The 11,864-nt window shown below is 51.2% G+C and overlaps 1 pseudogene; it reads left to right on the top strand.

The window, feature by feature from the left end:
• Window positions 1-1,727: 1,727 nt before the first annotated feature.
• LOC134417500 (leucine-rich repeat-containing protein 14-like) overlaps window positions 1,728-11,864 on the top strand; it is a 29,531-nt pseudogene continuing 19,394 nt past the window's right edge.

Genomic DNA, 11,864 nt, shown 5'->3' with positions numbered 1-11,864 from the left:
TTTCCCCTCAGGAATTTTCCCCTCACGGTTCCCCTCAAAAATTTTCCCCTCAGGAATTCTCCCCTCAGGAATTTTCCCTTCTCAAGTTTTCCCCTCATGGATTTTCCCCTCAGGAATTCTCCCCTCAGGATTTTTCCCCCCAGGAATTTCCCCTCACGATTCCCCTCAGGAATTCTCCCCTCAGGATTTTTCCCCTCGGGAATTTTCCCCTCAGGAATTCTCCCCTCAGGAATTCTCCCCTCAGGATTTTTCCCCCCAGGAATTTTCCCCTCAGGAATTTTCCCCTCACGATTCCCCTCAGGAATTTTCCCCTCACGATTCCCCTCAGGAATTCTCCCCTCAGAATTTTTCCCTCACGATTCCCCTCAGGTTTTCTCCCTCACGATTCCCCTCAGGAATTCTCCCCTCAGGAATTTTCCCCTCAGGAATTTTCCCCTCACGATTCCCCTCAGGAATTCTCCCCTGACGATGCCTCTCAGGAATTTTCCCCTCAGGAATTTTCCCCTCACGGTTCCCCTCAAAAATTTTCCCCTCAGGAATTCTCCCCTCAGGATTTTTCCCCCTAGGAATTTCCCCTCACGATTCCCCTCAGGAATTCTCCCCTCAGGAATTTTCCCTTCTCAAGTTTTCCCCTCATGGATTTTCCCCTCAGGAATTCTCCCCTCAGGATTTTTCCCCCCAGGAATTTCCCCTCACGATTCCCCTCAGGAATTTTCCCCTCAGGAATTCTCCCCTCAGGATTTTTCCCCTCGGGAATTTTCCCCTCAGGAATTCTCCCCTCAGGATTTTTCCCCTCGGGAATTTTCCCCTCAGGAAAATTCCCCTCACGATTCCCCTCAGGAATTTTCCCCTCAGGAATTCTCCCCTCAGGGATTTTCCCCTCACGATTCCCCTCAGGAATTCTCCCCTCAGGGATTTTCCCCTCACGATTCCCCACAGGAATTCTCCCCTCAGGAATTTTCCCCTCAGGAATTCTCCCCTCAGGACTTTTCCCCCCAGGAATTTCCCCTCACGATTCCCCACAGGAATTCTCCCCTCAGGAATTTTCCCCTCAGGATTTTTTCCCCCAGGAATTTCCCCTCACGATTCCCCTCAGGAATTCTCCCCTCAGGAATTTTCCCCTCAGGAATTCTCCCCTCAGGGATTTTCCCCTCAGGGATTTTCCCCTCACGATTCCCCTCAGGAATTTTCCCCTCACGAGTTTTCCCCTCAGGAATTTTCCCCTCAGGGATTTTCCCCTCAGGATTTTTCCCCTCCGGAATTCTCCCCTCACGATTCCCCTCAGCCGCACCTGGCTGGGTTTGCGCTGCCGCTCCCGCAGGAATTCCGCTTCCCAACGCTTCAGCAGCACCTTCAGCTCCTGCTGCCGCTCCATGGCCGCCAAAGCGGGATTGGGGTCGGGATTTGGGGTTTGGATCGGGAATTGGGGTCAGGGATCGAGGGAGGCTCCGGGGGGATCCCAGAGCCGCCTCAGAGCGAACCTCCCGCTCCCGCCAACCGCCAGCCAATAGGAAGGCAGGGATCAATGATTGACAGCCGAATGAGCCAATGGGAAGGCGAATGTACAAGAGCCCGCCCGTGTCGCCTTAAACCAATGAGAAGTTTTAAAAGTATTGACGGACAGCTGGAGAAGCCAATTGAAATAAAGGAATCAGCACCCAAGGCGGGTTTTGCCTGCTGATTGGTTGTCACAACGAGCAGACACGGAAGTGAACCGTCTGTACGGGATGGGGGCCAGCGGGAGTTGCGGGCGGGCGGTGAGTGGGGGGCGCCATGAGGATCGGGAATCGGGATTGGGACCGGGACTGGAGTTTATGATCGGGATTAGGACCGGGATTGGGGTCGGGAATTGGGGTCGAGGATCCAGGGAAGCTGCGCCGAGAACCCCAAAGCCGCCTCAGAGCGAACCTCCCCCTCTCGCCAAGCGTCAGCCAATAGGAAGGCAGGGATTCGTGATTGACAGCGAAACAAGCCAATGGGAAGGCGGATGTAAAAGAGCCCGCCCGTGTCGCCTTGAACTGATGAGAATTTTAAAAAGCATTGACGGACAACTATAAGAGCCTATTACAGAAAAGGACTGAGCCCCTAAGGCGGGTCTTGGACGTTGATTGGTTGTCACAACGAGGAAACACGGAAGTAAACATTCCGTACGATTTGGGAGACTGCGGGCGGGCGGTGACTGGCTGCCGCCATGTGGATCGGGAATCGGGCGGGGATTAGAACCGGGATTGGGGTCGGGATTCGGGACTAGAACCGAGATTTGGGGTCGGGATCGGGAATTGGCGTCGGGGATCGAGGGAGGCTCCGGAGGGATCCCAGAGCCGCCTCAGAGCGAACCTCCCGCTCCCGCCAAGGGCCACCCAATGGGAAGGCAGAGATTAGTGATTGACAGCGACATGAGCCAATGGGAAGGAGGATGTAGAAACGCCCGCCTCTCGCTTTGAACCAATGAGAATTTAATAAAACTTTGACAGACAGCTGCAAGAGCCAATTGAAAGAAAGGCATCATCCACTAAGGCGTGTTTTGCTCGCTGATTGGTTTTCACAACGAGCAAACAAGGAAGTAAAGCTTCCGTACGCGCTGGGGGCAGCCGGGGGCTGCGGGCGGGCGGTGAGTGGGGGGCGCCATGTTGGGGGAAGCTCCGGTTCCCCCGCTTTTGTGGGTGCCTGAGGGGACTTTGGGATAATTTGGGGATCCCTGTGGGAATTTCCACATACCCGGGAGGGGAATTTGGGATCCTGTGGGAACTTCAAGATCATCGGGAGGGATTTGAGATTCTTGTGGGATTTTGGGGTGTCCGGGTGAGGTGGGGGAAGTCGGGGGTCTCCGAGACGCCCTGAGGGTCCCCTCACAACCGCCGCCATCTTGTCCTGGCTTATCTTTGGGATCTCCTCACATTTGGGGTTTCTTTGGAATTCTTTACTTCTCCATCACACAAAGGGTCCCCAAATCCCCACAGCCCCCCAAAATCCTGGCTTTTCTTTGGGATATCCTCAGATTTGGGGTTTCCCTGCAATTCTTTGATGCCCAAATCTCCATAGCCCACCCCGAGACTCGCTGTGGTTCCCCTCACAACTGCTGCCATCTTGTCCTGGCTTTTCTTTGGGATCTCCTCGCATTTGGGGTTTCTCTGGAATTCTTTGCTTCGCCATCACCCAAAGGGTCCCCAAATCCCCACAGCCCCCCCAAAATCCAAGTTTTTCTTTGGGATATCCTCACATTTGGGGCTTCTCTGCAATTCTTTGTTCCCCAAATCCCCACAGCGCCCTTCGACACGTGCTCAGGGTCCCCTCACAACCACTGCCATCTTGATCCCAGCTTTTCTTTGGGATCTCCTCGCATTTGGGGTTTTTCCATCGCCCAAAGGGTCCCCAAATCCCCACAGCCCCCCCAAATCCTGGCATTTCTTTAGGAGATCCTCACATTTGGGGTTTCTCTGCTATTCTTTGATCCCCAAATCCCCACATTCGTCCCCGAGACGCGCTGGGGGTCCCCTCACAACCGCCGCCATCTTGTCCCGGCTTTTCTTTGGGATCTCCTCGCATCTGGGGTTTCTCTGGAATTCTTTGCTTCGCCATCACCCAAAGGGTCCCCAAATCCCCACAGCCCTCCCAAAATCCAAGTTTTTCTTTGGGATATCCTCACATTTGGGGCTTCTCTGCAATTTTTTGATCCCCAAATCCCCACAGCCCTTCCGAGGCGCGCTGACGGTCCTCTCACAACCGCCGCCATCTTGTCCTGGCTTTTCTTTGGGATCTCTTCGCATTTGGGGTTTCTCTGGAATTCTTTGCTTCTCCATCACCCAAAAGATTCCCAAATCCCCACAGCCCCATAAAATCCAAATTTTTCTTCGGGTTACTTTGCATTTGGGGTTTCCTTGGAATTCTTTGATCCCCAAATCCCCACAGCTCCCCCTGAGACGCCCTGAGGGTCCCCTCACAACCGCCTCAATCTTGTCCCAGCTTTTCTTTGGGATCTCCTCACATTTGGGGTTTCTCTGGAATTCTTTGCTTTTCCATCACCCAAAGGATCCCCAAATCCCCACAGCCCCCCAAATTCCAAATTTTTCTTTGGGATATCCTCACATTTTGGGTTTCCCTGCAATTCTTTGATCCCCAAATCTCCAAAGCCCACCCCGAGACTCGCTGTGGTTCCCCTCACAACTGCTGCCATCTTGTCCTGGCTTTTCTTTGGGATCTCCTCGCATTTGGGGTTTCTCTGGAATTCTTTGATCCACAAGCCCCCCAAATCCTGGCATTTCTTTAGGAGATCCTCACATTTGGGGTTTCTCTGCTATTCTTTGATCCCCAAATCCCCACATTCCTCCCCGAGACGCGCTGGGGGTCCCCTCACAACCGCCACCATCTTGTCCCGGCTTTTCTTTGGGATCTCCTCACATTTTGGGTTTCTCTGGAATTCTTTGCTTCTCCATCACCCAAAGGGTCCCCAAATCCCCACAGCCCCCCCAAAATCCAAGTTTTTCTTTGGGATATTCTCACATTTGGGGCTTCTATGCAATTCTTTGTTCCCCAAATCCCCACAGCGCCCTTCGACACGTGCTCAGGGTCCCCTCACAACCACCGCCATCTTGATCCCAGCTTTTCTTTGGGATCTCCTCGCATTTGGGGTTTCTCCATCGCCCAAAGGGTCCCCAAATCCCCACAGCCCCCCCAAATCCAAGTTTTTCTTTGGGATATCCTCACATTTGGGGTTCCTCTGCAATTCTTTGATCCCCAAATCTCCAAAGCCCACCCCGAGACTCGCTGAGGTTCCCCTCACAACTGCTGCCATCTTGTCCTGGGTTTTCTTTGGGATCTCCTCGCATTTGGGGTTTCTCTGGAATTCTTTGCTTCTCCATCACCCAAAAGATTCCCAAATCCCCACAGCCCCCCAAAATCCAAGTTTTTCTTTGGGATATCCTCACATTTGGGGCTCCTCTGCAATTCTTTGTTCCCCAAATCCCCACAGCGCCCTTCGACACGTGCTCCGGGTCCCCTCACAACCACCGCCATCTTAATCCCAGCTTTTCTGTGGGATCTCCTCGCATTTGGGGTTTCTCCATCGCCCAAAGAGTCCCCAAATCCCCACAGCCCCCCCAAATCCAAGTTTTTCTTTGGGATATCCTCACATTTTGGGTTTCCCTGCAATTCTTTGATCCCCAAATCTCCAAAGCCCACCCCGAGACTCGCTGTGGTTCCCCTCACAACTGCTGCCATCTTGTCCTGGCTTTTCTTTGGGATCTCCTCGCATTTGGGGTTTCTCTGGAATTCTTTGATCCACAAGCCCCCCAAATCCTGGCATTTCTTTAGGAGATCCTCACATTTGGGGTTTCTCTGCTATTCTTTGATCCCCAAATCCCCACATTCCTCCCCGAGACGCGCTGGGGGTCCCCTCACAACCGCCGCCATCTTGTCCCAGCTTTTCTTTGGGATCTCCTCGCATTTGGGGTTTCTCTGGAATTCTTTGCTTCTCCATCGCCCAAAGGGTCCCCAAATCCCCACAGCCCCATAAAATCCAAATTTTTCTTTGGGTTACTTTGCATTTGGGGTTTCCTTGGAATTCTTTGATCCCCAAATCCCCACAGCCTCCCCCGAGACGCCCTGAGGGTTCCCTCACAACCGCCGCCATCTTGTCCCAGCTTTTCTTTGGGATCTCCTCGCATTTGGGGTTTTTCTGGAATTCTTTGCTTCTCCATCACCCAAAGGGTCCCCAAATCCCCACAGCCCCCCAAAATCCAAATTTTTCTTTGGGATATCCTCAGATTTGGAGTTTCTCTGCGATTCTTTGATCCCCAAATCCCCACAGCCTCCCCCTGAGACGCCCTGAGGGTCCCCTCACAACCGCCGCCATCTTGCCCCGGCTTTACTTTGGGGTCTCCTCGCATTTGGGGTTTCTCTGGAATTCTTTGGTCCTCAAGTCCCCACAATCCCCCCAAATCCTGGATTTTCCTTAGGTTGTCCTCACATTTGGGGTTTCTCTGGAATTCTTTGATCCCCAAATCCCCACAGCCCCCCGTGAGATGTGCTCAGGATCCTCTCACAACCGCCGCCATCTTGTCCCAGCTTTTCTTTGGGATCTCCTCACATTTCGGGTTTCTCTGGAATTCTTTGCTTCTCCATCACCCAAAGGATCCCCAAATCCCCACAGCCCCCCAAATTCCAATTTTTTTTTCGGGATATCCTCACATTTAGAGTTTCCCTGCAATTCTTTGATCCCCAAATCTCCAAAGCCCACCCCGAGACTCGCTGAGGTTCCCCTCACAACTGCTGCCATCTTATCTTGGGTTTTCTTTGGGATCTCCTCGCATTTGGGGTTTCTCTGCAATTCTTTGCTTCTCCATCACCCAAAGGGTCCCCAAATCCCCACAGCCCCCCAAAATCCAAGTTTTTCTTTGGGATATCCTCAGATTTGGGTTTTCTCTGCAATTCTTTGTTCCCCAAATCCCCACAGCACCCTTAGACACGTGCTCAGTGTCCCCTCACAACCACCGCCATCTTGATCCCAGCTTTTCTTTGGGATCTCCTCGCATTTGGGGTTTCTCCATCGCCCAAAGGGTCCCCAAATCCCCACAGCCCCCCCAAATCCAAGTTTTTCTTTGGGATATCCTCACATTTGGGGTTTCTCTGCAATTCTTTGATCCCCAAATCACCAAAGCACACCCCGAGACTCGCTGAGGTTCCCCTCACAACTGCTGCCATCTTGTCCTGGGTTTTCTTTGGGATCTCCTCGCATTTGGGGTTTCTCTGCAATTCTTTGCTTCTCCATCACCCAAAAGATTCCCAAATCCCCACAGCCCCAGAAAATCCAAATTTTTCTTTGAGTTACTTTGCATTTGGGGTTTCTCTGCAATTCTTTGATCCCCAAATCCCCACAGCTCCCCCTGAGACGCCCTGAGGTTCCCCTCACAACCGCCGCCATCTTGTCCCAGCTTTTCTTTGGGATCTCTTCGCATTTGGGGTTTTTCTGGAATTCTTTGCTGCTCCATCACCCAAAGGGTCCCCAAATCCCCACAGGCCCCCAAAATCCAAGTTTTTCTTTGGGATATCCTCACATTTAGAGTTTCACTGCAATTCTTTGATCCCCAAATCTCCAAAGCCCACCCCGAGATGCGCTGAGCGTCCCCTCACAACCGCCGCCATCTTGTCCCGGCTTTTCTTTGGGATCTCCTCGCATTTGGGGTTTCTCTGGAATTCTTTGCTTCTCCATCACCCAAAGAGTCCCCAAATCGCCACAGCCCCCCAAAATCCAAATTTTTCTTCGGGTTACTTTGCATTTGGGGTTTCCTTGGAATTCTTTGATCCCCAAATCCCCACAGCTCCCCCTGAGACGCCCTGAGGGTTCCCTCACAACCGCCGCCATCTTGTCCCGGCTTTTCTTTGGGATCTCCTCGCATTTGGGGTTTCTCTGGAATTCTTGGATCCCCAAATCCCCACAGCCCCATAAAATCCAAGTTTTTCTTTGGGATATCCTCAGATTTGGGGTTTGTCTGCAATTCTTTGATCCCCAAATCCCCACACCGCCCTTCGACACGTGCTCAGGGTCCCCTCACAACCGCCGCCATCATGATCCCAGCTTTTCTTTGGGATCTCCTTGAATTTGGGGTTTCTCCATCACCCAAAGGGTCCCCAAATCCCCACAGCCCCCCAAATTCCAAATTTTTTTTCGGGATATCCTCACATTTGGAGTTTCTCTGGAATTCTTTGATCCCCAAATCCCCACAGCCTCCCCCTGAGACGCCCTGAGGTTCCCCTCACAACTGCTGCCATCTTGTCCTGGCTTTTCTTTGGGGTCTCCTCCCATCTGGGGTTTCTTTGGAATTCTTTGCTTCTCCATCCCCCAAAGGGTCCCCAAATCCCCACAGCCCCCCAAAATCCTGGCTTTTATTTGGGATATCCTCACATTTAGAGTTTCCCTGCAATTCTTTGATCCCCAAATCTCCAAAGCCCACCCCGAGACTCGCTGAGGTTCCCCTCACAACCGCCGCCATCTTGTCCCGGCTTTTCTTTGGGATCTCCTCGCATTTGGGGTTTCTCTGGAATTCTTTGCTTCTCCATCACCCAAAGGGTCCCCAAATCCCCACAGCCCCCCAAAATCCAAGTTTTTCTTTGGGATATCCTCAGATTTGGGTTTTCTCTGAAATTCTTTGTTCCCCAAATCCCCACAGCGCCCTTCGACACGTGCTCAGGGTCCCCTCACAACCACTGCCATCTTGATCCCAGCTTTTCTTTGGGATCTCCTCGCATTTGGGGTTTTTCCATCGCCCAAAGGGTCCCCAAATCCCCACAGCCCCCCCAAATCCAAGTTTTTCTTTGGGATATCCTCACATTTGGGGTTTCTCTGCAATTCTTTGATCCCCAAATCCCCACAGCCCTTCCGAGGCGCGCTGACGGTCCTCTCACAACCGCCGCCATCTTGTCCTGGCTTTTCTTTGGGATCTCTTCGCATTTGGGGTTTTCCTGGAATTCTTTGCTTCTCCATCACCCAAAGGGTCCCCAAATCCCCACAGCCCCCCAAAAGCCAAATTTTTCTTCGGGTTACTTTGCATTTGGGGTTTCCTTGGAATTCTTTGATCCCCAAATCCCCACAGCTCCCCCTGACACGCCTTGAGGGTTCCCTCACAACCGCCGCCATCTTGTCCCGGCTTTTCTTTGGGATCTCCTCGCATTTGGGGTATCTCTGGAATTCTTGGATCCCCAAATCCCCACAGCCCCATAAAATCCAAATTTTTCTTTGGGATATCCTCAGATTTGGGGTTTGTCTGCAATTCTTTGATCCCCAAATCCCCACAGCGCCCTTCGACACTTGCTCAGGGTCCCCTCACAACCGCCGCCATCTTGATCCCAGCTTTTCTTTGGGATCTCCTCGCATTTGGGGTTTTTCCATCGCCCAAAGGGTCCCCAAATCCCCACAGCCCCCCCAAATCCAAGTTTTTCTTTGGGATATCCTCACATTTGGGGCTTCTCTGCAATTCTTTGATCCCCAAATCCCCACAGCCCTTCCGAGGCGCGCTGACGGTCCTCTCACAACCGCCGCCATCTTGTCCTGGCTTTTCTTTGGGATCTCTTCGCATTTGGGGTTTTCCTGGAATTCTTTGCTTCTCCATCACCCAAAGGGTCCCCAAATCCCCACAGCCTCATAAAAACCAAATTTTTCTTCAGGTTACTTTGCATTTGGGGTTTCCTTGGAATTCTTTGATCCCCAAATCCCCACAGCCCACCCTGAGACGCCCTGAGGGTCCTCTCACAACCGCCGCCATCTTGTCCTGGCTTTTCTTTGGGATCTCTTCGCATTTGGGGTTTTCCTGGAATTCTTTGCTTCTCCATCACCCAAAGGGTCTCCAAATCCCCACAAGTTCCCAAACTCCTGGCTTTTCTTCGTGATATCCTGACATTTCTGTTTCCTCTGCAATTCTTTCTTCCCCAAACCCCCACAGCCCCGCCGATGGATTCCCTCCTCTTCCTCTGCGCCCGCCGCGTCGTCGCCCACCGCCCTCTTCCCGTCCTTCCCGCCGATCTCCACCCCGTCCTCTTCCAGGCGGCGTTCCTGGACGGGCGGCCCCTGGTGCTGCGGGACCTGGTGGCCGCGTGGCCGTTCCCGGTGCTCAACTTCCAGCGGCTGGTGGGGCGCCGGGAGCTGCTGCGGGACCATCCCTGCAAGCTCTGCGTCCAGGCCGTCATCCTGGCCGTGGTGGCGCAGCTGCGGCGGCAGCTGGAGGAGCCCGGCCACGACGCCAGGTGGGTTCTGGGCAGCGTCGGGATGGGGGCACCACCTCCGTTCCTGAGGTTCCTCCGTTGGTTTTGGGGGTTCCTGCTGGGTTGTGATGGTTTCCTTCTTGTGTTTGATGGTTTATTCCCATGTTTGATGTTCCCTTCCCGTTTTTGGTGGTACCTTGTTGGTTTGGATGGTTTCCTTCTTGTGTTTGATGGTTTATTCCCATGTTTGATGTTCTCTTCCTGTTTTTGGTGGTACCTTGTTGGTTTGGATGGTTTCCTTCTTGTTTTTCATGGTTGCTTCCCAGTTTTGCTGGTTCCTTCCCGTTTTTGATGGTTCCATCCCATTTTTGATGGTTCCATCCCGGTTTTGATGGTTCCTTTCTGGTTTTGAGGGTTCCTTCCTGTTTTTGATGGTTTCCTCCCATTTTTCATGGTTCCTTTGCATTTTTGATGGTTCCTTCCCATTGATGGATTCCTCCCATTTTTAATGGCTTCATTTTCTTTTTCATGGTTCCTTCCCATTTTTTGATGGTTCCATCCTGGTTTTGATGGTTCCTTTCTGCTTTTGAGGGTTCCTTCTTGATTTTGATGGTTTCTTCCCATTTTTGACGGTTCCTTCCCATTTTTGGTTTCCTCCCATTTTTGATGGTTCCTTGCCACTTTAGATGGTTCCTTCCTTGACGGTTCCATCCTGTTTTTGATGTTTCCTCCTGTTTTTGATGGTTCCTTCCCATCCCTAATGGTTTCTTTCATTTTTTGAAGTTCCCTTCCCATTTTTGGTGGTACCTTGTTGGTTTGGATGGTTTCCTTCTTGTTTTTCATGGTTCCTTCCCATTTTTGATGGTTCCTTCCTGGTTTTGATGGTTCCTTTCTGTTTTTGAGGGTTCCTTCTTGGTTTTGATGGTTTCTTCCCATTTTTGATGGTTCCTTCCCATTTATGGTTTCCTCCCATTTTTGATGGTTTCTTCCCACTTTGGATGGTTCCTTCCTTGACAGTTCCATCCCATTTTTGATGTTTCCTCCAGTTTTTGATGGTTCCTTCCCATCCTTAATGGTTTCTTTCAATTTTTGGTGGTTTTCTCCCATTTTTGATGGTTTCCTCCCATTTTTGAGGGTTTCCTCCTTTTCTTGATGGTTCCCATTTTTGATGGTTCCTTCCCATTTTTGATGGTTCCATCCCGTTTTTGATGGTTCCTTTCTGTTTTTGAGGGTTCCTTCTTGATTTTGATGGTTTCTTCCCATTTTTGACGGTTCCTTCCCATTTTTGGTTTCCTCCCATTTTTGATGGTTCCTTGCCACTTTAGATGGTTCCTTCCTTGACGGTTCCATCCTGTTTTTGACGTTTCCTCCTGTTTTTGATGGTTCCTTCCCATCCTTAATGGTTTCTTTCATTTTTTGATGTTCCCTTCCCATTTTTGGTGGTACCTTGTTGGTTTGGATGGTTTCCTTCTTGTTTCTCATGGTTTCTTCCCAGTTTGGATGGTTCCTTCCTGTTTTTGATGGATTCCTCCCATTTTTAATGGCTTCTTTTTGTTTTTCATGGTTCCTTCCCATTTTTGATGTTTCCTCCAGTTTCTGATGGTTCCTTCCCATCCTTAATGGTTTCTTTCATTTTTTTGGTGGTTTCTTCCCATTTTTTACGGTTTCCTCCCATTTTTGAGGGTTTCCTCTTGTTCTTGACGGTTCCCGTTTTTGATGGTTTCCTCCCATTCTTGATGGTTCCATCCCTGTTGATGAATTCCTGCTTTTGATGGTTTTTCCGTCGTTGCGCAGCTGCGGCGGCAGCTGGAGGAGCCCGGCCACGACGCCAGGTGGGTTCTGGGCAGCGTCGGGATGGGGGCACCACCTCCGTTCCTGAGGTTCCTCCGTCGCTTTTGGTGGTTCCTGCTTGGTTGCGATGGTTTCCTTCTTGTTTTTCATGGTTTCTTCCCATTTTTGATGGTTCCATCCTGGTTTTGATGGTTCCTTTCTGGTTTTGAGGGTTCCTTCTTGGTTTTGATGGTTTCTTCCCATTTTTGATGGTTCCTTCCCATTTATGGTTTCCTCCCATTTTTGATGGTTTCTTGCCACTTTGGATGGTTCCTTCCTTGACGGTTCCATCCCGGTTTTGATGGTTCCTTGCTGTTTTTGAGGGTTCCTTCTTCATTTTG

Source organism: Melospiza melodia, chromosome 1, assembly GCF_035770615.1.
Source record: "Melospiza melodia melodia isolate bMelMel2 chromosome 1, bMelMel2.pri, whole genome shotgun sequence".
Lineage (NCBI taxonomy): Eukaryota > Metazoa > Chordata > Aves > Passeriformes > Passerellidae > Melospiza > Melospiza melodia.
Note: the sequence above shows the minus strand (reverse complement) of the source record. Positions and strands in the feature narration are given on the sequence as shown.